Below are 25,719 nucleotides of genomic sequence, written 5' to 3' on the forward strand. Positions count from 1 at the left end.
ATCAAGAAAGCCCAGAACTGCTGTCCTCGCAAATGGCCTCTGTGACTGAGAAATAATTGACAGCCAAGGGCTCTTCCACAACCAAGAACTCTAAGGAAAATCTGGAAACTCAAGACCTGCATGTCTCTCCTTCATACCTGGCAAACTGGGGGAAATGGAAGGACAGCCTCACTGAACACTTAAGTGTGAACAGTTGACTAGAGTCAAGATATAAGGATTCAAATCTCACTTTTGCCTCCTGCTCACTCCATGGTTTTCTCTGGTCCTCTGTCTTAAATAGTGTCCCTTCCTCACCCCCACCTCATTCTCACCCTAGTCTTTACTCATCATCCTACTTTTCTTCTTAGCACTTACCACTATCTGATACTATATGTTTACTTGCCTGTATGTTTCTTTGTTCCCTTGCCTGTGTTTCTTTCTTTGCTCTCATTTTCTGTCACCACCTCAAAAATGTAAGCTCCATGTGGGTATGAATTTCCTTTTCCACACAGAGTCCTGTGTGGCGAAGCAGTGGAGATCATAGCACGAGAGTCTATGTGAAAACAGAGAAGGAAAGGGTCCCATGTTAATTAAGCACTTATGCCGATGCTCTGCCTCAAGCACTCTTCAGCCCTCTACAAAAACCCTCTCCATCTTCACAATGTAATAACACTGCAAGGTGGTTTTGCCACCCTTTTAAAGATGAGGGAAAGTAGCTTCGGAGAGGTGAGGTAAGGTGCTCAGAGTTACAAAGCTAGCAAACATTGAAGTTGGGTTGCAAATTCTGATCTGACTACAAAATCCGTGATCTTCCCACTAAGCATTATAAGCTATAAAGTGCATGTATGAATTATCCATCATTATAATTTCATGCTTAAATTGTACTAGAGCTATTTGAAAAAATAGTTATAAGAATAAGGTAGTGCCTAGAGAACCACTTGATTTAGACTCCCAAAGACTTTCAAAGTTGCACCTCAAAAGATTTTTTAAATGTATTGCTACGGAATAAAAGTCCATGTGTAAGGAACTAGCTTAGAAATGAGAGGCAAACAATAAAGATACACAAATATTTCTGTCAATGCAGAACTGTAAAATGCTATCTTTTGAGAATGAGGGCCAGGGTAAAGCACTAGTTAACACTTTTACAAATGCTATGGGAGATGGAGTACACGTTGCAATTTCCTAATTGCCAATAACACTAAGTATTTCTCATAGGAAAACGCCAAGTTGGTGGAAATTGCAGAATGTTCATTTCTAGCTGTATTAAGAGGCAAAAAGCAGCTGGCAGAAACATAAATCAAACTATATTTACAGGTTAATAGATCCAGCCATCAGTTATAATCCAAGAAAGGCACCTAGGGCTTGAGTAAATGTATCCTGGACACTATAAGCCCACACAGCTGAGACCAACTTGTCATGAGGATCATTGGAGAGATTAATATAGTTGATCCTTGAACAACACGCGTTTGTACTACACAGGTCTACTTATACATGGATTTTTTTAATAGTAACTACTACAGTTCTAAATGATCCACAGATCCGCAGAATCTCAGATACAAAGGAACTGCAGATACAGAGGAATTACGTATATGAAGGACTAACTATATACTACACTTAGATTTTTCCACTGCATGGAAGGTCTGTGCCCCTAACTCCAGGCTGTTCAAGAGTCAGTAGTATATGCATAACCTGTACAAATGACCAGACATCCATATCTGGAAACTTCACTCCCATGGAAAACAAGTGAAGTCCATAAAGCTGTAATCTAGATGACAATGTCGTAGAGTTGAAATCAGAGGAAGGTTTGACAAGATAATGACTGTTCAGACCAGAAAAATGGAAAACTAGATTTAAAAAAAGCTATCTTAAAAAGCTTTAAAATTGTGAAGGCAGCTTGACTCTCAAGTCTGCAAAAACATTATCCAGACTTCCATGAATCCTGTTTTGCAAATCCTGTTGGTGTTGTGCTGCAGAGAAGACTGATTAAAATGTAAAAATTAATTGAGTACATACAGTGAGCAGGACATTGTTCTTGGTACATGATGACTATATTAGTAAACAAAGACCCAAAATCCCTGCCCTCCCAGAGCTTACATACCAATGAAGAGATACAGAAAACAAACATGATGTATAAGAAAATTGTGTAGGGGTTCCTGTTGTGGCTCAGCAGAAACAAACCTGACTAGTATCCATAAAGATGTGGGTTCAATCCCTGGCCCTGCTCAGTGGGTTAAGGATCTGGCATTGCCATAAGCTGTAGTGTAGGTCACAGTCCCGGCTTGGATCTGGCATTGCTACAATTAACATAGAGGATCATTTGATAGGCATGATAATAGGCATAATGTGGAAACTATATGTCTCTCAGTCATTGAGAGCTGCTTACTCTTGGGCAGAAAAGATTATGACCCTTGAAAGTGGGCTTGCTTGGGTGGATGATGAGAAATCTAGCAAAATTCACCCCATGATAGATTTCCTAAAGTTTCCAGTACCAGCCTCTACTGAGACAAAGGAAGTAGTTTTTTAAAACTTAACTATAATATCAGACATTTCTGAATTTGAATTCTAGGTCTGCCACTTACTGACTCTGCAACATTGTGCAAGTTATTTAACCTCTCTGAATCCTAGTTTCCAGGTTTTGTAGGACTACAGCCTGTGAAATGAGGAATACTACTTCTCTGATGGTATCTTGTGAAGATTACATGAGATAAGGTACGTAAAGTGCTCAGCACAGTGCTTGGCATAAAGTGATACTCAATAAATATTTTAGTTGTTAATAGATGCAATAACAATAACATCTTTAGGGTTTATAATTACTATACCTCCAGTCCAAGAGGTGATTCAGATACAGATCACAAACTGAGAACACAGGAAATCACCAACGTTAATCAAATACTGGCAGGATAGTCATAGGGTTTTTGAGCTGAGACATAAAGCAACTACATAAGGCAATCTCCAGAGAGGTTAAGACGCTTCTTTAAGTTCACAAAATACTTCATAGTAAGAATAGGACTACAGCCAGAAAATGTCCTTAAAACATTAAAGGGGTAAGTTGAGAATAAATAAAAATACATGAAAACTTATCACCTCAACAAAGATCTAAGGGCATTGGATACCGGTTAAAATATAAAGAGATTAAGAAAGACTATGGGAGTTCCCGTCATGGCACAGTGATTAACGAATCCGAATAGGAATCATGAGGTTGTGGGTTCGATCCCTGGCCTTTCTCAGTGGGTTAAGGATCCAGCATGGCCGTGAGCTGTGGTGAGGGTTGCAGACGTGGCTCGGATCCCGGGTTCTTGTGGCTGTTGCGTAGGCTGGCAGCTACAGCTCCGATTTGACCCCTAGCCTGGGAATCTCCATATGCCACAGGAGCAGCCCTAGAAATGGCAAAAAGACCAAAAAAAAGAAAAAAGAAAAGAAAGAAAGACTACAGCAGGAGTTCCCATTGTGGCTCAGTGGTAGTGAACCCAACTAATATCCATGAGGACATGGATTCGATCCCTGGCCTTGCTCAGTGGGTTAAGGATCTGGCATTTCCATGAGCTGTGATGTAGGTCATAGATGTGGCTCGGATCCTGTATTGCTGTGGCTGTGGCATAGGCTGACAGTTGCAGCTCAGATTCGACCCTGAGCCTGGGAACTTCCACATGCCATGGGTGAGGCCCTAAAAAGACAAGAAAGAAAGAAAGAAAGAAAGAAAGAAAGAAAGAAAGAAAGAAAGAAAGAAAGAAAGAAAGAAAGAAAGAAAGACAGACTAAGACAACTTCATAATTGACAAATATGAGGAGAAAATCAAGGAAACTAGAGGGTTGTTGTTCATACATCCATTCATTCATTCTGGGTTTGTCATCAGTGAGGACACTATAGCTGGCCCACAAACAGAATAATACTGATCCAGATACTAACTGAGGTCTGGCACACAACTGGTTCTGTTTCCCAGGGACCTGAGTCCCTGCAGCTTGAGAAAACGCCAAAGTTCACTTGGGACATTTCAGGAAGGTATCACAGAAGTGTGGAAGGTAGACCTGGATTGGGAAGAAGTTCATGCACATGCCCCTCTGCATTAGAGGGACAGAGAGCATTTCGGGCTGTGTGTCTTTGGAAGAGATTCAGGCTCTGTGGGGACATACAGTATAGTGGCCTAGTCCAATAACACTATCTGTGGCTCCATGGGCAAACACTTAACCAAAAATATCATTTGATAGATGGAAAGCGAACACTAGCCCAAAGAGGTATCTGAAGAGGTAGAGAGGGGTTTGAACAGAGTAGGGGTCAATCCAACTCAATTATATTCAACACATTTATTGAATGTCTCCTCTGCTGCTGCCAGGAACTCCATAATGAACCAGACAGACATGGTTCCTGCCTACACCTAACTTGTACCCTGTTGTAAGAGGAATACAGACAAGAGGACAGCTTCAGCATGACAAGGTAAGTACCCTTCTAAAGAGGAAAATCTAGGACCAGTAAAAATTTATACAAAAACTTTTTACTGTAAAAGATGAGGAAAGAGAGAGAGGCTGTAATAAAAAAGAAACATGGAAATACAGAAGACAGCCATAGAGGGAGGATACTGTGGGAGCAGCTAAGAGGAGCAATTAGCCCAGCCTTGTATAAAATCTCTTGTTGGAAGTGATGGAAAAGCTGAGACCTAAAATCGAGTTTGTTGCCAAGAGTACTTTGTTGGGGCACCCATAACTGGTTATTTGGGTTTTATTGGCTATCTATAATTGTTACCAGGCATTACAAGACATTAGAAAATAAAACTCAGTCGAATAGGGGAATGTAAGAAACAAAACCTAATTTTACATCTGTTTTTCCCATTGAGACTGACTTGATGAATAACGCAGATATATATGACTCGGCCTGTTCCACAAACTTCACTTCCATCACTGCCACAGTACAGAACCACAATACAGAAATCATATGATATATGATACATGCTGCATACATATATATATAGAATATACGAGGCAACTTACAAGTAATACAGACAAGTTCAATAAAATAGAATGCAAACGAGTTACAATGCAATCATTTTGAACTAAATGAAATTTCAAGAAAAAAGATAGATATGTAATCTCACTGCCCCAAAAAATGATTTATAATTAGGGTGTTTATGAAACCTCATCAAGAAAGAAGTGTTGCAACATTCTCTATTTCTCTAATTTTCACCAAAACAGACTATTTTTATATTCAGAGGTTCAGCCTGCATTTATTGGCAGCCAGGAGCATTTCCTCAAATTATTAATTTGCTCTGAAATCTTATACCTTCTGGATTATTTCTTGTGCCAAGCATATTAGATGAATTGGAACAAAACAGGAACCAATTGTTCATTATATGAAGTCTCCAAATTATTTCTGATTGATAATCAAATGCCCTCAAATTATATTAATTATTACTTCAACAGTCTACTTATGTGATGAAGGAACTTTAATTTATTACTATTGGGATGCTTTTTCCAACTATGGTTTGGAACTACAGTAAATCCTCCAGCTGAATCTTTTGAGAATATGATCTCTTAGCTAATGGATGTTTCTGATTAACTGAGCAATGGCCAAAATACTTTTCAGAGCATCCTGAACAACGTTTTCTAGAACATGAGTTTTGTGAGATGTAACATACGGTCTGCCAGAAAAAAAAAAAAAAAGGAGGAAGGAAGAGGAGAAGAAGGAAGAAGAAAAAGAGGAGAGAGGGGAGAATAGAGGAAGATAAGAAGGAGAAGGTGGAACCGGAAGGGGAGGAGGAAAAGAAACATGGAAAGAAGGCTGGATTGAGAGATACTTTCACACTCAAATAAATCTGAGAAGCAACATTTCCTACTTTCTATAACCAAGAATATTTTCCTTCTCGAGAACTGTAATAGGAATTCCTGTTATGGCTCAGTGGTAAATGAACCCGGCTGAGGATGTGGGTTCGATCCCTGGCCTTGCTCAGTGAATTAAGGATCCAGCATTGCCATGAGTTGTGGTATGGGTCGCAGACATGGCTCAGATCCTGTATTGCTGTGGCTGTCGTGTAGGCCAACAGCTGCAGCTCTGGTTCAACCCCTAGCCTGGGAATTCCATATGCCATGGATGCAGCCTATAAAGACAAAACAAAAACAAAAAACAAGCCTCTAATAATGCAGACCATTACATTTTATGGAATGAAGTTTGAGAAATGCAGTTCTAGGAGTTCCCATCATGGCTCAGTAGAAACAAATCTGACTAGCATCCATGACGAAGCAGGCTTAATCCCTGGCCTTGCTCAGTGGGTTAAGAATTTGGTATTGTCGTGAGCTGTGGTATAGGTCGAAAATGCAGCTCAGATCCCATGTTGCTGTTGCTGTGGTCTAGGCCAGTGGCTGTAGCTCTGATTTGACCCCTAGCCTGGGAACCTCCATATCCATGGGTGTGGCCCTAAAAAGATGAAAGAGGAAGGAAGGAAGGAAGGAAGGAAGAGAAAGAAGGAAGGGAGGAAGGAAGGAAGGAAGGAAGGAAGGAAGGAAGAGGCAGTTCTAGGCCATTTCTTGTGCCATGAGTAGTCTCTTTTCCATGGCTCTTTAAACATGTTTTAATGCACTTTAATTATTTGCTTCCACATGTATCTCTTATTAATCCTCACTCTGTTTGATAGCTGTTCTCCATCCCCAGTGCCCTTTGGACTACTCGGCAAAAAAGGAAGTAATTAATAAGTCTTTGCTTTACACATAGTAGGTGTTCAACAAATATTTGTTGAACTAACAAATAAACACTTTCTAAATATATTTTAATGAGGGCCTCCATGAGCCTCAACTTCCTCCTCTGTAGAAGAGATGGATTTGTCAAGTAATCTCTCAGGGTTCCTGCAGCCCTGATCTTGAATCTGTGACCTTGCAGTGGCTCAGGACCACCACACTGAAGAGCATCATCCTGCAGAATTACAAGGAGATTGTTGAAGAGGTTGATAATTAGAATTAGTCATCTACAGTTAAAGAATTTGCCTCAGAAATATATCCTCAAAAGAATTATCTGGTATCAGTTTGTTCTTTTGCCTCTTCTTCTCAGAAACCATGTAGAAGTGTTCTGGGTTACCAAGGGTTATGATTTGTTTCATGTTAAGCAGCCAGTTTTTGCTATAAAAGGCACTTCATTTTGGTAATCAAAATCTAGAAGTTTTCTCATAATAATTTAATATTTCCGACAGGTGGGCTATGGAACTCATTGAGAAGGGTGCTTAATATTTAGTGTGCACAGTGATTTTCTGCTAGGAATGATCAACTGAAGAGCTTTTCTGATTTTTTCTAACCCAACCCACTGAATTATCTCATATATTTTGCCAATCTTATTTATCAGTATTATATTACTGATTGAGGATTTATTTTCCTATTCTTAAAACAAAAGCATGGTTTCTGAGGATGAAAAAATACCCATTCAATTTAATTCTACTTGTGCTAGAGAGATTTAATTTGCAAAATGTAAGATAAAGTGAATATTTTGTGCCCAGACAACATACTACCCAGAGGTCTAATGATTTATAAGATTGTCTATTACTGCCTTGAGTAGAACATTTCTTCTAAAACAGCCAAAGTATTTTGTAAACATCCTTCCCATTAATCATATTCCCCAAGGAAATAAATGGGTTGAACACACCACTGCTCTAATTTCACAAAGGTAGAGAGAGAAGATGCAGAAGCAAAGTGATTTTTCAAGGTTACCCAAGGTCTCACTATGTAAGTGGTTTGAAAAAAATAAGAGACTGGCTTCTAGCCAGCCTGAAAACTTTGTTCTCCCCAATCCTTAGTTTTATTCAAAGTATAGGAAAGCAAGCAATTTAACATCAGTGTTCCCAATATATCATCCATATGAAGGATAGTACAGCAGCATTAATATTCAAATAACTGAATATAAAGGGTCTTTTCTTTCTAAGCACAGTGCTCCCAACTGCTCAGAAAAAAATTTATGTCTGTACTAAAAGAGAATAAGATTGCAAAAGAGAGCATGTTGCTCATTAATTTATTTTCATTAAAATATGAAAAGGAAAATGTAGCTGTATTCCATGCTTAGGAATAACCCTTAGAGCTTGGGAAGAAAGAAGAGAATAAATGTCTCCATAGGCATATTGTAATACATTTTCCCCAAATACTTTCTCTCTAAAGGGTTTAAAGTTCTGAGAAAAATGCCAGATAAATGGCTGAAAGGTGATCCTACAAAACCTCAGTAATTAACCCCATATCATTTTCTTCTCTCTCAGATCAAAAGCATTAATATACAAACAACTCATACAATTCAACAAAAACAAACAAATGATCCAATCAAAAAATGAGCAGAAGGCCTAAATAGACATTTCTCCAAAAAAAAACACAGATGGCCAGTAGGCACATGAAAAAATGTTCAACATCACTAGTTATTAGAGAAATTCAAATCAAAACTTCAGTGAGGTACTATCTCACAACAGTCAGAATGGCCATCTTTAAAAACTCAAAAATAACAAATGCTGGAGAGGGTGTGGACAAAAGGGAATCCTCCTACTCTGTTAATAGGAATGTAAATTGGTACAACTGCCGTGGGAAACAGTATGGAGGTTCCTCAGAAAACTAAGCATAGAACTACCATATTATCTAGCAATCCCACTCGAGCATATATCCAGACAAAACCACAATTCAAAAAGATACATGCACCCCTTTGTTCATAGCAGCACTACTCACAATAACCAAAATATGGAGACAACCTAAATGTCCATTGACAGATGAATGGATTAAGAAACTATGGTATACTACTCAGCCATAAAAATAATGAAATAATGCCATTCACAGCAAATGGCTGGACCTACAGGTTATCATATTAAGTGAAGGAAATCAGAAAAAGACAAATACCATATGATATTACTTACAAGTGGAATCTAAAATGTGGCTCAAATGAACCTACCTACAAAACAGAAACAGACTCACCAGACATAGAGAATGTACTTGTGGTTACCAAGGGGAAGGAGGGAGAGAGAGGGATGGACGGGGAGTTTGGAGTTAGTAGATGCAAACTATTACATTTAGAAAGAATAGACAACAAGGTTCTATTGTATAGCACAGGGAACTATATCCAATTTCCTTGGATAGTCCATGGTGGACAAGAATATATATATACACACATATATATATGTAACTGGGTTACTGATGTACAGCAGAAATTATTACAACATTGTAAATCAACTATATTTAATTTTTTAAATTGATAAAAAAGAAAGACTCTAAACTATTTTATGGCATAGAAAGTAAAGGTAATTTAAGCAATTGGCAAACATTTAAATTTTTATAAAGCAAGTTTTCTTCCTCTCCCCCAAATGACGCATTAATCATTGGAATCAATCACATAGGTCTCTCCAGTAGCCAATAAGCTAGTGAGTATAAATGGATGCTATGATGTGCTGTAATTAGTTCACCATCTAGAGACCACTCCTTACACACAGAGAGAAATGGAATCCAGCCCCTTCTTTTTCCCAAAGCTCATTGCAAATTTTGTTGTTCCCTTTCTGCACAAAGAAAGTATTATCAGAAAATGCTCCCTTGAATCCTTTGAAATGTGTGAACTCTTTGGTCTTATCACCCAGGTGAGGAAGGTAGAAAAGAGAAACTAAGAGCATTCATCTAAACAAGGGCAAATCTGGATTAAGTTATTATTCCTAAGAACAATTTATAAAATCCCATTTATAAAATACTTTCCATCTATTTTCTCATTTCGTATTCATAGAAATCCTGTGAGGTAAGTAAGATGGGTATTTTTTCTAACTTTTAATTATGGAAAATTTCAAACATACAGAGACATAGATAGAATAGGGTTGATAGCTTGAATATCCACCTCCTGGATCTCACAATATGAACTTATTGCAGTATGCCTCCTTTTTTTTTTTTTTTTTTTGATAAGTTATAAGCAACAGGAGATTTACCCTTATCACACCTAACAAAATTTTTTATCATTTATTTATATGTTTTTTTCCTACTGTACAGCATGGCGACCCAGTTACACTTACATGTATACATTCTTTTTTTCTCACATTACATGTTCCATCATAAGTGGCTAGAGTTTCCAGTGCTACACAGCAGGATCCCATTGCTAATCCATCCCAAAGGAAACATTCTGCATCTAGTTACCCCAAGCTCCCAGTCCACCCCACTCCCTCCCCTTCCCCCTTGGCAACCACAAGTCTATTCTCCAAGTCTATGGTTTTCTTATCTGTGGAAAGTTTCCTTTGTGACGTATATTAGATTCCAGATATAAGTGATATCATATGGTATTTGTCTTTCTCTTTCTGACTTACTTCACTCAGGATGAGAGTCTCTAGTTCCATCCAGGTTGCTACAAATGGCATTATTTTGTTCTTTTTTATAACTGAGTAGTATTCCATTGCATATAATACTACACCTTCCTGATCCAATCATCTGCCAGTGGACATTTGGGTTGATTCCATGTCTTGGCTATTGTGAAGACATTGAACATGCAGTGCATGTGTCTTTTTTAAGGAGAGTTTTGTCCAGATATATGCCCAAGAGTGGGATTGCTGGGTCATATGGTAGTTCAATGCATAGTTTTCTAAGATACCTCCATACTGTTCTCCATAGTGCTTGTGCCAGCTTACATTTCCACCAACAGTGCAGGAGGGTTCCCTTTTCTCCACACCCCCTCCAACATTTTTTATTTGTGGACTTATAAATGATGGCCATTCTGACTGGTGTGAGATGGTATCTCATGGTAATTTTGATTTGCATTTCTCTAATAATCAGTGATGTTGAGCATTGTTTCAAGTGTTTGTTGGCCATCTGTATATCTTCCTTGGAGAAATGTCTATTCAGGTCCTTAAGCAATCTGCAGATTCAATGCAATCACTATCAAATTACCCATGACATTTTTCACAGAATTAGAATAAACAATCCAAAAATTTATATGGAACCACAAAGGACCCAGAATTGCCAAAGCAATATTTAAGAACAAAAACCAAGCTGGAGGCATAATTCTCCCAGACTTCAGATGATATTACAAAGCCACAGTCATCAAGACAGTGTGGTACCGGTACCAAAACAGACAGACAGACCAGTGGAACAGACAGAGAACCAAGAAATGAACCCAAACACCTTTGGTCAATTAATCTTTGACAAAGGAGGCAAGAATATAAACTGGGAAAAAGAAAGTCTTTTCAGCAAGTGGTGCTAGGAAAACTGGACAGCTGCATGTAAATCAATGAAACTAGAACACACCCTCACACCATGCACAAAAATAAACTCAAAATGGCTTAAAGACTTAAATATAAGACAAGACACCATCAAACTCCTGGAAGAGAAAATAGGCAAAACATTCTCTGACATCAACCTTACAAATGTTTTCTCAGGTCAGTCTCCCAAAGCAACAGAAATAAAAGCAAAAATAAACCAGTGGAACCTAATCAAATGCACAAGCTCTTGCACAGCAAAGGAAACTAAAAAGAAAACAAAAAGACAACTTACAGAATGGGAGAACATAGTTTCAAATGATGCAACTGACAAGGGCTTAATCTCTAAAATATACAAACAACTTATACAACTCAACAGCAAAAAAGCAAACAACCCAATTGAAAAATGCGCAAAGGACCAAAATTAATAATACTTCTCCAGTATCATTTCATATTCATTTTGTAATTAAAGAGCCTCTAGTGTAAGATGAGCGTATTTTCACAGATGTGACTTTTTGACATAACAAAATGAATCAACAGGCTTGAGGACACATAGATAATTTTAAAAGTGAACCTAAGAATTCAGGTTTAGAACTTTTGATATCTTGATCTTAATTCTTAAAGCAAAGTTCCATAGAAATATTCTCAATTGGAAGAAGACAGAGAAACCCCACAAACCTCTGTAATATTTGAGCAGAGGTGATCTTAGTTAAGTATAAAAGATTTATCTCAAACAATCTCATATACTATCTTGAGTGGCCTTTCTCATTCCCTGTAGTGCTGTGTTTGCCCTTCTTAGACCCACTCTTTATTGTTACCAAGACAAACCCCGGTCAGTACCCTCCTGAAATGCTAGCTACTTAAGTTCCCCATCCATACCTCCCTCTCCTCATCCACAGGGCCAACACCATCTTGCAGGCAGCAAATATCTTAAAATGGCCTGATGGACTCATCTGTCTGAGTCATTTGTCATAACTGACACCATGAACCCCTTTGAGAAGTCCTGGTATTCTATAGAGATGACAATACTTTTCCTTGTGGAATCTTAGGAAATTATACTGATGTTATGATTCTTGCAGCATCATGAGCCTTGTGATGTATTCCTGCTTACCTCGAAAGTATACATTCAATTTATACAATACCTCCATCCATTCAAGAAAAAAGTTCTTCTCCCATTTAAATGTTTTACCATATTTTGCCACTCTTAGCCTCTTCCCCTAGCCACAACTACTACACATGTAAACAAGGATAGGCTCAGCTTGCCACTCAAGCTTCACCTCCAGCCTGCAAAGGTTTACATTTCCTTCTCTGGGTTCTTGGCACCTTGTGACAAAACCTGACAATGACTCCTGAACTTTTTCTAGATGGAAGTGGGCATATTCCAAATCAAAACATCAAAGGCATCTCTTGGCTCTAGTCACTTATTTAGTCTAAATGAATCAGACAAATACAAAGGTTTATATAAATTTTATGTGTCACCTAAGGGAAAGAATGCAAAACATTCTAAGATAAAAAGAAACTCATTATCAGGCTGCTCTGGAAATGTGATAAGACAAAGCCATGTCATGTTGCCCAGTCCTGGAGAACTAAGTTATTCTTGGAGGGGAAAATTTAACCAGAATATATCCGATTCAGGCCTAAGATGCGTAGGCAGGAAGTCAGGGTAGCTCCCATGAGTTCCCTGTAAGCACATTACACAATAATAATAACTGAAAACTTATATGTGTGATATCTCCCTTCCAGGATTTACATGTACTGACATGCAATGTATAAGAGAATCCCTTTAAGGAATAACCCCTGATGCTAGAATATCAGACATGAAAAACAGCCTGGGAGGCCTTCCCTGACATCCCTGAAATCATGTCACAGTTATATCAGTCACAGTTCTTGATTGAAAAAAAAAAAAAACAGAATCCACTTTGTATAGTTTAGGTAGGGGAAGGGGAGGAAGAATTTATTAAAAGTTATTTAAGGAGTTCCCGTGGTGGCACAGTGGTTAACAAATCCGACTAGGAACTATGAGGTTGCAGGTTCAATCCCTTGCCTTGGGATTAAGGATCTGGTGCTGCCATGAGCTGTGGTGTAGTTCACAGACGAGGCTCAGATCTGGCGTTGCTGTGGCTGTGGTATAGGCCAGCAGCTACAGCTCCGATGAGACCCCTAGCCTGGGAACCTCCATATGCCCCAAGTGCAGCCCTAGAAAAGATGAAAAGACAAAAAAAAAGTTATTTGAGCTTACAGAATCATTGAATTAGCTGGAAAAACAGATTAGAATTGAAGCTTCCAGGAATAATGCCCAAACTACACAGAACTGATCCAATGGAGAAATCACCTGCTGAGTGAGTATAAATGCCTGGAACTTGATGACCACTGCTAGCACCAGTGCCACTTTGGTCTTGTGACTAGGGGGAAAGCTGGATACCTCTGCAACCACCTGTGCCAACAACTCTGAGCTCCCTGCAGAGTTGGCTGCTGTCTCATGTTGTTCCCACTTGAACTGAAGTAGTATGTTTATGTATGATTGGCAGTGCTCAGACCCTATCCTAACACTTACCAATCACTGACTATGTGCCAGGCACTATTCTAAGCTCTTTGCAAGAATTAACTGACATAAGCCTCACAACGACCCTCAGAAGCTGGTTCTATGATTATTCCTTTTATGGATAAGGGAACTGAGGCACATAAATATTATATAACCAGTCTAAGTCACAGACTGCAAGTGGCAGAGTTGAGATTTGGACTCAGTCTGGCTCCAGAACTCAAATTTTCTTAATCTGTTCTGTTTTGTTTTGTTTTTGTTACTTTCACTTACTTGCATTCTAGCTTCAAGGTGGTAGGAAACTTGAGTTCTGTCTTCTACACCGGTTCATTTACTCAAACCTAAAAATGTTGTTCAGGAGTTCCCACTGAGGCTTAGTGGTTTACGAACCCAACCAGTACCATGAGGATGCTGGTTCAATCCCTGAGTTCACACAGTGGGTTAAGGACCTGGTGTTGCCATGAGCTGTGGTGTGGGTCACAGATGCGGCTTGAATCCAATGTTGCTGTGTCTGTGACATAGGCTGGCAGCTGCAGCTCCCATTCAACCTCTAGGAACTTCCACATGCCTCTGATGCAGCTGTAAAAAGCAAAATAAATTAAAAAATTAAAATATTTAAAAGATGATAGGGAAGCATGAATATGTCAGATGTCTACTACAGATGTCTAAAATTGGCAAGGCTTCTCTTTTTACATGTTAGTATCCCCTGAAATTTGTTCTCATCATCACAAGAAGCCCATGAATGTAGGCACATAACTATCTGTATTCACTGTTTTTACACACTGCAATAGCCTCTAAAGACAGCTGCTACAATTGCTCCCCACCCCAGGTATGTTGCTCCACCCATCAAAAGGTAGAGCCCATCTTCCCAACCCCTTGAATCTAGGCTGCTCTTGTGACCATCTTTGATCAGTTGAATGCAGCAAAGTGCAAATATGCCTAGCCCTAAAGAAGGCTACACTTTTTGCTTTTGCTCTGGGGAAACCCGTTGCTATATAGGAAGCCCACTACCCTCATCCCACTGTGCAGTTGGAAGCCACATGGAGAAGAACCAGTCATGGACAGGAACAGAGAACTAAGACATGTGTTCCCTGAAGGACCATCCTAAGCCAGCCCCCAATCCTTCACACAATCCCTTGGAAGCCCCGGACATCCTTGCTCTGCTCTGTCCAAATTCTTGACCCAGATAAAATGGCTGTGGCCTTAAGCTGCTACATTCTTGGATAGTTTGTTACACAGCGATAGATAAACTAGACACAAGCTAACACTACATGTTCACCTAATTATTTATATAATGAAAAATTTGCACTCATTAAATATTCTTCTACAGCATTGGTCAGCAAACTTTTTCTTAAAGGCTTGCATACCACTTTAGGCTTTGAAAGCCAAGAAGCAAAATTGAAGCTATTATATAAGTGCTTATATAACCAGTCAAAATGTAAAACAGTCCTAGCTCAAGGGCCGTAAAAAATCAGACAGCTCACCAGATTTGGCCCATAGGCAGCAATTTATGGGCTCCTGCTCTGGTAGCATCATTTTGGATGTTTGCAGTGCACTTCCTCATTGGAACTTCCTGTAACTTAATTAATCAAGTCCCTCTTCTTGAACATTTAGTTTGTTGGCAGTTTTCCACTATTTCAAAAATAATGCTTCAATAAATCTTGTAAATAATGCTTTCATAAATCTTTTTTTTTAATGGCCACACCCATGGCATGGAAATTCCCATGCCAGGGACTGAATTTGAGCCACAGTGCTGGATCCTTTAACCCTCTGTGCCAGGCCAGGGGATGGAAACAGGGTCTCTGCAGCAACATGGGCTGCTACAGTTGGATGCTTAACCTATGTGCCATAGCGAGAACTCCACACTTCCATAAATCTTGTCCACATCCATGATTATTTCCTTAGAATAAATCCCTAAAACTGAAATTGTTAAGGCAAAGAGTGTATCCATTATGCCAAAATACCCTCTAAAACCATATTTATGTGCAATTCTAACAGCAACATGCAAGAGCAGTCTGCAGCAGTTCATGACTATTTTGATGGTTTGTTTAAAAAAAAAAAAAAAAAAAAGCCTATTTGAATTCAGAGCACAGAGATTCAAGTTCAGACTATCACTGAAGTCCGGCTGCCTAAAACAAAACCTCACTTCCTCCCACTCCCTCTCAGCAGGAGGTGGCTAACCCAGGCTTAGGTCCCAGCCTGACAAACTGCCATCTGTGAGTGACTGCTCCTTTCTGCAGCTGGGCCAGCGTCTTTCCTTTTCTGTCCCTTGGCTTCTCTGTGCTCCCTCTCAGAGCAAATGCTCTTCCTCTCTCTATTCTCAGCCTACAACAGCCACCCCCCACACACCCCCAAGCAGAACAGCAGAACAGAGGATATGGAGTGCCCTGTTGACATGGGGTCCAGACAAGACAGTCATTTTGGACAGACTCTGAGCAGCCCTGCAGGCTCTAATCTTTTAACCTGGCTGACTAATGGAATCCATTGCTGCTGACACCTGTGTCCTCCGGTTATTTTTAAATGCTGATAACTGCCGTTACATCCAGGGCATGAAAAACAGAAGTTGGCTGAACTGCTGCTTCTCTACTTCTCCTTTCCATCTCCTCTCCTGAACTTCCCCCTCCCTCCTCCCTGCCTTGCCAGATCCTTTGGAAACTCTTCTCACGCCCCTCATTTCAGGAAGCCCAACCTTACTTTCCCCCATTCATTCAGCTCTCCCATCCATTCAGCAGGTCTTAGAGTCTGTACATGACTCTCCTCACCTTGTGTATCCAGGCTTGTTACATTCACTATCACTTTATAGGTGTTAGTATTTTCAGTGCAACCTTCTCTTTGAGGGCATGGAATGTGATTTCACATTGACCTGTGGTCCTTAAAGAAGCTATAGGAGCACTGGGCAAATAGCAAGGAGCTTGTTAATTATGTTTATTAATTTGCAGTCATTTTAGGAGTCTACTTGGGTAAACTGCAAACTGCCTACCCCAGTTTGTCAGTGTATCATCCATACTGAGCAACTAAAAACTAATTTTTGATAAACCTGGAGTCAAGAAGCAGGGAGAGGATATAATAAAATAGGATAAGCATCAGATTAGGAAGCAAAAGTCTGACATCTACTCTGGTTCTCTCACTTATGGACATGTGAATTTGAGCATCATCTATAAAGGAAAAAGAATAATAATACTGATTTCTATAAAGCTTTTTCTGACACTCAGGTGAAATCCTCCTTACTTATTGAAGCTACAGATAAACCTGAAAGATAAGCATTATTGTTTCCATTTTATAGATAAAAGGATGGAAACCTGAAAGTTAAGTCATTTATCCAATGTCACAAACCTGGCAAGTAAGAATTTGAACCCAGGTCTCCCTGATACAATTTTTTTTTAAAGGGGAGGAGAGAAATGAAAGTGGGTATATTTTATCTTTCCAACAGTTGATAAGTTTTGTGTCTGGCTTGAATGATCTCATTTGTATTTGTATTTACATTCATTTCTGAGAGAGGGAAAAAATAATTAAGCGAATACAAAGAGAGAACAAGAAAGAGATAAAGGAGTAGGAAATAAGTGGGGAGGCTGAGAGCTAGGAAGTTAATTCACTATAACATACTTCACTCAATATCTTTTAGACACCAGAAATTTGGGTTTATGCTGGGTCAATAATGAGAAGATGGTCCCTGCTTGTGAAAGTGACAGAAGTGATTCACACGAGAGGTTTGTGGTGGATAGAAGAAAAGGTTAGCAGAGGAAGGGGGAGTAGTTTTGCATCCAAGTGAAGAGGAGATGAGTAAAGAGAGTGAGGCTGGCAATATAGGTGAAGTTAGATCTTGGGGATCTTATATGCCAAGCCCAGTAGACAATGGAGAATTTTAAACAGGGGGGGGCAATATATTCAGATATTAAATTCTTTAAGGTATTGCTTGTTTATCCATTCATTCATTCATTTAGAATACCTTGACATAGGTGGGAAGTGGGAGGGACTTTGTATATGAATTGGCTTGAAAATATAGTTGAATGCGTTGACTCCAATTCCTTCCCACCACCCTCACCACTACTGTGGCCTTGGCCACTATCACCTCTCTCCTGTATTATTACAATCACCTGCTAACTTCTATCCGTGGCCCCTCATAATGTAGTTACAGAAGAGCAGCCTTTAAAATATAAGTTAGAGCATGACAGTCCTTGGCTCAAAATTCTCCAGTGGCTCCTTCCCTACTCAGAATAAAACTCTGACAATGGCCTTCAAGGCTCCACATAATCTTCTACTCCCTCCTCCACCTTCCCCACTGACATCCCTCTGACCTCAGTTCCTTCTACTCTCCCCTTTGCTTGTCCTGCACCAACAACACAGACCTCCTTGTTCTTCTTCAGATGCTTCAAGCATCATTTTGCCTGGGGTGTTTGCACATCCTCTCACTCCCTGATGGCTCTTCTCCCATGTGAATCTGCACAGATTGCTCCCTCACCTTCAGGGCTTCACTACAATGTCACCTGATCAGAGGAGCCTTCCCTTACCTCAAAGCTTAAAATTGCAACAAGACACCCCTGTTTCCCTAAACTTCCCATATGGCTTCTCTGCTGTATTTTTGGCTACTTTACTAATCATTTGAGAGATATATATACTATAGTTATATACTATATAGTTATATACTGTAGTTATACTACATACTAGTATACTATAGGTATATACTATATAGTTATATACTATAGTTATACTATATATTATAGATATATACTATATAGTTATATATTATAGGTACACACTATAGTTATACTATATACTTTAGGTATATACTATATAATTATATACTATGTATATATATACATACACACACACTTTTTTTGGTGTGCCCCCACCCCACTCCTGCTCTGCCCTTGAATGTAAACATGAAGGCATGGATCTTTTGTTCACTGTGTCTCTAATGCCTACAATGTGCTTGGCAAGTAGTAGGTGTTGAAAAGGAATGATTAGAGGAGGCAGAATACTCTTTTCCCCTTGATCCATTCTCTCCTTCTCTGGGGGCACATGGCTCAGCTAGCAACTACATTTCCAGCCTCCTTTGCAGCTTGATATGGTCATGTTCTTTTAGTGTGTTGTGAGCAGAAGTTGTACTCTGCGCCCAAAAAACAGACTAGGAAAACCATGGAGGCCTCAAGGAGCACATATGCTCATATACCACTTCAGGTGTGAATGTGGCAAATAAATAGACAAAGAAAAACCCTAGAGTGGAAGCCAGGAGACAAGAACAACTATGAATTATCCATTTTTCCCCCATTGATTTGAGTGCCATCTTTATCCATATTAATAATCCCCATATATTCTTGGATTTATTCCTAGATTTTCTTATTTCTTCCACTGATTTATCTTCATATCCATGTACCAATGCTAAAACCATTTTATTATCTCCTACAACTAAGTTCTCCATGCCCTTCTTCACACTTTTTTCAATAGATGCCTAACAATTCTCATATAAAAGATTCATTTCAGAAACATTACTTGGGCTGTAATTTGGAGATGGATTGGAGGAAGAAAAGATTGAGACTATGACATTAATTTAGCTGAGAGATTAGGATAGAAGTGGCAGCTCCAGGGTAAGAAAAGATCCTCCCCTCCCTCAACTCTTCACACCAGCCATAGTCTCTGCCAATGCTCCCACCCCCCAGAAAGTACCAGTACTTTCATTTTTTGTTTTGTCTTGTTTTGTTTTGTCCACCCCATGGCGCATGGGGTTCCCTGGTCAGGGATCAGATCCCAGCCACAGTTGCAACCCACACCACAGCTATGGCAACACTGGATCCTTTAATCCACTGTGTTGGGCCAGGGATTGAACCTGCATCCTGGGGCTGCAGAGACACTGATCCCATTGCACTCTAGCAAAACCCCAGTATCAGTACTTTTTTGATACAGCAAGTGACTTGGTATGGAGAGGCCAGGACAGATTCAAGAAATACTTAGAGAAGCAAATGACTTAGTGGCTTACTGGATGGTGGTAGTGATTGAGACAAGGATGCTTCTCAGATTTCTAGCTCTGGCAACTAGATGAATAGTGGTGTAATTCCTGGATGACATAGAATGGGAAGCAGATTTGGGAAATAAATATAATAAACTGAATTTGAGGATTTGTGGGTTATCTGGAAGGAACTCTCCACCAGGCATACAGTCAAGTTCTGGAGAGAATTTGGGGCTTGAGTTGGACATTCCTTTCTTTCTTGATAATGGAGCATCAATCAAAGCTGCCAAAAATGATCATTAGAGGAAGGCCTCCAGCACTGTATTAACTCACTGGATTCTGAATCACCAGTAGCATTTCCAATTAGTTCTAGTATTGCTTTTAATGGACGGGAGCCTAGAATTCCACAAGACCAGAAAAGAATGGAAAGTAATACTCAGAGAGAAAGCTAGACTGAACCAAGACATTCTCCCTACATGGGGAAGGAAAACTCACACGTAGGAGATGACTAAGTGATGACATGGATTGCATCATTCACTCTGAAGCAGTACAGAATACAGAATCTAAACTCCATTCTGTTGGTAAATCAATTGGAAATCCTTGAGTCAGCCATGCAAAACTTAAACTTTATTCTCATTCAAAATATCTCCTTATTGTTCCAAGGCTCCCAGGGTGGTCCCATATTTCTTACTGACTTACTCTATGCGAAAACTGATTAGAGCCTTTAAATGAGGCTTAGTCCTGGGTCTTTTCAGCATGAATGACCTTGGGATCTTTCTCTGACTAAAACAAATGAGGATTTTTATCAACATGCACTGCTACAGGAAATCACCAATTATTCCAAAGCTCTGGGCCCCCAAATAGTTTATACACACACACACACACACACACACACACACGATTATAACATAGTATTTGTTTCAGAGATTTATGTCTCCCTTTTTGAAGGAAAGGTCATTGTTCTATTCAAGTCTAGCACAGTGCATGGTATATGGAAAATTATTCCATAAAATTTATTGAACTATGCATAAACATAGATAATAATTCTTGCAGTGGTAGTTGGGGGAAATGGAAAATAATGGGGTATCAGCATTGGAAATGATGTTTTAATCACAGCACAAGTGGTAAATAATAGGAATTCAATAATCACTGTAATCTATGTTGTCCATTACGATTACAATGTGTGAATCAACAATACACAGATTGGAGTTCCCACTGTGGCATAGTGGTTTAAGGGTCCATTGATGCCTCAACTGTGGCATAGGTCACAGCTGCAGCTCAGATTCAATCCCTGACCCAGGAACTTCCGTATGCTGAGGGTAAAAAAATACAGTTTACTAGTGCCATTTCCCTCTTGCTACAGAGCTTTTCATTAAATAATAGTTGGTACCTACCATAAAAAGTATGTAGTGTCAGGAGAAGAAAGTAAATTCCATTTACTTTTATTTCCTTCTCAGAAGAAAAGTATATTAGGGAAGGATATTGGATTGTCTGGATAGACTAAGGTGTGATGTTTGTCGGTGGGTGTCTATCTGCTATGTTATCCTTGGATTCTATTATCATGAATCATTACAAATTGCCTGTAACTCTGGGAAATAGTTGACTTACTAAGTTTCTCATATCAGAAATGCAGAAGCTGGAACTGAAGTTAAAAGCTAATACATAAAGGAGTTCCCGTCGTGGCGCAGTGGTTAACGAATCAGACTAGGAACCATGAGGTTGCGGGTTCGGTCCCTGCCCTTGCTCAGCGGGTTAACGATCCGGCGTTGCCCTGAGCTGTGGTGTAGGTTGCAGACGCGGCTCGGATCCCGCGTTGCTGTGGCTCTGGCGTAGGCTGGTGGCTACAGCTCCGATTCGACCCCTAGCCTGGGAACCTCCATATGCCGCGGGAGCGGCCCAAGAAATAGCAACAATAACAACAACAACAACAAAGACAAAAGACAAAAAAAAAAAAAAAAAAAAAAAAAAAAAAAGAAATTAAAGGAGGTATTTAAAAAAAAAAAAAAAGCTAATACATAATAATAATAATAATAATAATAAACCCTTACTGATTATTCTCCAAATGTACCAGGCATTGTGGTAAGTACTTATCAAGTATTAGTTTATCTATTTATCACAACAACCCAATGAGTTAAGTGCTATTATCCCTCTCCCCTCTTCATTTTACAGATGAGGGAACTAAGAGACCAAACAGTCAAGTAGTTTGTCCAGGCTGTCTGGCTCCAAAGCCTGTGCTCTGAACCACTACACAGCATGCATCTTCATAAGCAAGGTGCCAGACAAGGTGTAGATAGGGTTTTGAGTGACTCCTTCTCACTCTGTTTTTCACTGCAGATCAAGTTGAGACAAGGCCATCACTTCCTCCTCACCCTTCCCAGCTAAGAGCTGGCTTCTTGCTGGATCTGGAGGCATTTTTGATGCTTGAGCATCTGGGCATTCTATAAGTGCCTGAGTCCCCTTTTGAATTAATACATATTATTTGAGTTATTAATAAGCTAAGGAGGAAACCTCATAGCTAAATGACAGGCTAGAACAGAAATAGCTTCTTAAAATGCTGAGTCTTCTACCATTTACTTGCCCAGAAAGTTTGTTCTCATTACAAGTACCATCATTTGCAAGAGTTTTTCCTCCTTTTTTTTTCAGCATAATGAGGCCTTCTGGTGACAGCGTACTACAAAAGAGGTCTCCAAACCCTGAACTCTCACACTAATCATAAAAGAGTAAGATATATTACTCTTATATAAAATAAAAAACAATATTAAAAAAGAAAAATAACTGGATAACATTTTAAATACATACATACATACATACCAACTTGGCTTTATGGAAAGAAAATGGAGACATCTTTTCTCTAGCTCATTTGACTTGTCCAAAACTATTCCAACAAAACACAGGAACCAAAAGTCATGAATCTTATTTATATTCTGCATGTGCAGCACCAGCAAGTCTTTGTTCTGACAAAAAGCTGTCCATCTTCCCAGAAAGAAGACAAATATGTCAAGGATTAGGTTTACTTATTTCAAATAGATTCTTTGCGTCTAAATTTGTAGTTCTCAACCATTCCATTGTAATAGGTTGATCCAAAATCAAAGTCAACCAGGTCATCTCCTACTCTATAACCACTAATCTAGCCTACCAGCTTCTCCCCACAGCTCAAAGTATTGCTGATGAGTAGGGGCTCCCGTACTGCAAAGTCAGCACTCTTCCCTTCCACCTAATCTTTCTGATAAATTTGTAGTTACATACCATCCCTTTTAGTCATTTCTATTCCTGGGAAAATTGATATGAAATGGTCTCTTGGGAAATTGCAGACATGTAAAGCTAAGAAGCTGAGGAAGGCCCAGACACAAACCCAGACAGGAGGGCAACACCCTACCCTCTACCTTACATTCTGCACATTCCACTGAAGTACCAAGCATGGCAGTGGACCATCCATTATTCTATTTTAACTTCTAATTCTTTTATTTAATCTCAAAATATGTATTAAATAATCTACTACTATATGGCAGGTTCTATGCTAGGTCCATAGAAGTTGATGATGAGAAGACTTGATCCCTGACCTCACTGAGCTGGAAAGTTCTTTATCTCCTTTCCCATCTCAGTATCCCATCCCCTTTGGGCTGAAAGATACCATTATTGTCCAGTCTGAAAAAAGAGCCCAGACCAAATGTCTCAAGAGGTCCCTCTCCACCGTAAGAATCTATTATCTTGGACCTGAAACAAAACAGGAAATTGTTTGGTCATGTGCAAGAGTACAATGCTAGGTCATGACTCTGATTGACAATTTAATTCAGTGTATCAGATATTTGTAGACTCATCCTGCTTTGGAAAGATGATCTTTTATGCTTCTCTTAACATTTTGATCCTTAGCCAGTAGGTAAGATCAGAATAATTCCCCTTGTATTTCTTTTCAGAACATACTATTCTTTCAAATGTAGCCAAGACAGAGAACCACATTATGGATATCTTTCCCATGACCAGCATCCAGTGAAGAATGCTATTAAGCTTCTATCTTCTTCCACTTAATAAAGATTTCTATGGATATGGCCTAGAAATTAGTCTGATTCATTAGATTAAGAAGACTGGATTGTTTTCTGTAGATGGTTTAGGAGAATTGGAATCTGAGTCTTGGACCACCTCTAAGACTACATGATTGAATTGAATGACCTCTATAGAAGTGGCTGGGATGAAGCTAGATTACAAAGCATGTCCCCTTGGAAAATCACACAGCATGTATGTTAACTTCTCTGGGCAGAGCTAGTCCCAAGAAAATTTATAAAGCTTTAAAAGCTGGATATTATAACCTGATCCTCAAAGTCTCTTTTCTACAATTACTCATGTTTTAAATAACTCCCCCACTACCAGAGTCCATGCAACTAAATTGTGGCACACCATGTAATAGAATACTATGGAGCCATTAAAAATCACGTTTCAGAGAAATATTTAGCAGAATGGAAATATGTTCAGCTATTTCTCCCTTTCCTCAATTCTCAATCAGAGTATGAACTTTACCAAATATTATATTCTGGTCACTGCTTCCTGAGCATGCAAAACCCATCATTTCCTGTACCAAGTCAAGGGTTATGGTCTTAGTTCTAAGAACTGGTTCATAAGTAATGAACAGACTATTTCCTGTGAGACCAGCAATAAAGATGTAGACCATGATAGCTGATTCCTTTCAGAAGAAGTGAAATGGATTTTTACTCAGTCTGATATCATCAAAGGTGCGAACTTCTCGCTGGAGTTTAGAAGACATCTATTGGGAGGTGACTATTAGTTAAAACTATTGTTTGGGAGAAAGATACAAAGCTTGGCCCAATACATTATAGCTGGGGTGTCTTGAACATGCAACTTAACCTCTCTGAGGCTCAGTTTTGGCATTGTTAAAATAGGACTAGAATAATACTTACCTCTTAGGATTAGTGAAAAGAACAAACAAAATAGTATGTGAGGAACTTCATTTAATGCTTAATACTCAGTAAGTTCTAAATAAATGTCAGCTAATATTCAACCCAATCTACCTCAATTTTATCCTCCAGCCTATACTTAAGAATAGGGATAGGACGAGGGAGCTGAGAGGGTCTCACCCTCCTGAATAGAAAAGAGCATTGACTGACAACTTTTTGCACAGCAAAGGAAACCATAAAAAGAAAAAAAAAGACAACTTATAGAATGGCAGAAAATAGTTTCAAATGAGGCAACTGACAATGGCTTAATTTCTAAAATATACAAATAGCTTATACAACTCAAAAGCAAAAAAGCCAACAACCCAATGGGAAAATGGGCAAAAGACCTGAATAGACATTTCTCCAAGAAAAAGATACAGATGGCCAACAAGCACATGAAAAAAATGCTCAACACCACTGATTATTAGAGAAATGTAAATCAAAACTACCACTAGATGCCACCTCACACCAGTCAGAAAGGCCATCATTAATAAGTCCACAAACAACAAATGCTGGAGAGGGTGTGAAGAAAAGGGAACCCTCCTACAATGTTGGTTGGAATGTAAATTGGTACAACCACTGTGGAAAACAGTATGGAGGTACCTAAGAAAACTAAATTTAGAACCAGCAATCCCACTCTTGGGCATATATCCAGACAAAACTTTCCTTGAAAAAGACACATGCACCTGCATGATCATTCAAAACTATTCACAATAGCCAAGACATGGAAACAACCTAAATGTTCATCGACAGATAAATGGATTAAGATGTGGTACATATACACAACGGAATACTACTCAGCCATAAAAAAGAACAAAATAATGCCATTTGCAGCAACATGGATGGAACTAGAGACTCTCACAATGAGTGAAGTAAGTCAGGAAAAGAAAGACAAATACTATATGATATCACTTATTATCTGTAATCTAACATATGGCACAAATGAACCTTTCCACAGAAAAGAAAATTATGGACTTGGAGAACAGACCTGTGGCCGCCAAAGGGGAGGGGGAGAGAGTGGGATGGACTGGGACTTTGGGGTTAATAGATGCAAACTATTGCCTTTGGAATGGATAAGCAACAAGATCCTGCTGTATAGCACAGGGAACTATATCTAGTCACTTACAATGGAGAACGATAATGTGAGAAAAAG

The 25,719-nt window shown here is 39.2% G+C and overlaps 1 long non-coding RNA gene across 2 annotated transcripts in view; it reads right to left on the reverse strand.

The window, feature by feature from the left end:
* LOC106510109 (uncharacterized) overlaps positions 1-25,719 on the reverse strand; it is a 120,018-nt gene that overhangs the window by 28,954 nt on the left and 65,345 nt on the right. The window contains exon 6 of one of the 2 annotated variants that reach the window (XR_014843114.1): positions 1,397-6,873. The exons of the other annotated variant lie outside the window; for it this stretch is intronic. This is a non-coding gene — a long non-coding RNA (uncharacterized LOC106510109). Of the gene's footprint in view, positions 1-1,396; positions 6,874-25,719 lie in introns of those variants that run through there. 2 annotated transcript variants of the gene reach the window in all.

The sequence above is a fragment of the Sus scrofa genome, chromosome 4 (genome assembly GCF_054392235.1).
Source record: "Sus scrofa isolate SSC_HxYL_T2T_F1_AM1 chromosome 4, Sscrofa_HxYL_maternal_Yorkshire_Landrace_v2.0, whole genome shotgun sequence".
Classification (NCBI taxonomy): Eukaryota; Metazoa; Chordata; class Mammalia; order Artiodactyla; family Suidae; genus Sus; species Sus scrofa.